This window comes from Ovis aries, chromosome 5 (assembly GCF_016772045.2).
Source record: "Ovis aries strain OAR_USU_Benz2616 breed Rambouillet chromosome 5, ARS-UI_Ramb_v3.0, whole genome shotgun sequence".
NCBI classification, from domain to species: domain Eukaryota; kingdom Metazoa; phylum Chordata; class Mammalia; order Artiodactyla; family Bovidae; genus Ovis; species Ovis aries.
Genome location: NC_056058.1, coordinates 20,157,424 through 20,157,986, shown reverse-complemented (window position 1 = coordinate 20,157,986; position 563 = coordinate 20,157,424). Strand labels below are relative to the sequence as shown.

The 563-nt window shown below is 39.8% G+C and overlaps 1 non-coding gene across 1 annotated transcript; it reads left to right on the top strand.

Annotated features, from left to right (window-relative positions):
• Positions 1-218: 218 nt before the first annotated feature.
• On the top strand, positions 219-321 carry LOC114115046 (U6 spliceosomal RNA). The gene has a single exon (XR_003589550.1). It is a non-coding gene; the product is annotated as a U6 spliceosomal RNA (small nuclear RNA).
• Positions 322-563: the final 242 nt, after the last annotated feature.

The following is a 563-nucleotide window of genomic DNA, read 5'->3' as shown; positions in this document are numbered from 1 at the left end:
AGCTACTACTATAATGGATAACTTAACATATGTTTTTCAATCTTTAACAGATCAAGCAGACAAAGATACAGAGGATTTGTCTATTATTAATAATTAATACACCTGGCTTAATAAAGATATTAAACACATATCCTATAAATTATGAATATACATTCTGGTCCAAAAATCATAAGAATGATAGTGACTTTTTAAAAGTCTATCTAGATAACTGTATATTAGTGCTCTCTTCAGTAGCACACATACACTGGAATGATACAGAGAAGACTAGCATGGCCCCTGCATAAGGATGACTTGCAAATTTGTGAAGCGTTCTGTATTTTGGGGGGTGACCTAGAGGTATGGGATGGGGGTGTGTAGGAGGTTTAAGAGAAAGGGGATATATGTATACATACAATTGATTTGGGCTTCCCTCGTGGCTCAGATGGTAAAGAATCTGCCTGCAATGCAGGAGACCTGGATTCGATCTCTGGGTGGGATCTCTGGGAAGATGCCCTGGAGAAGGGAATGGCAACCCACTCCAGTATTCTTGCCTGGAAAATTCCATGGAGAGAGGAGCCTGGTGG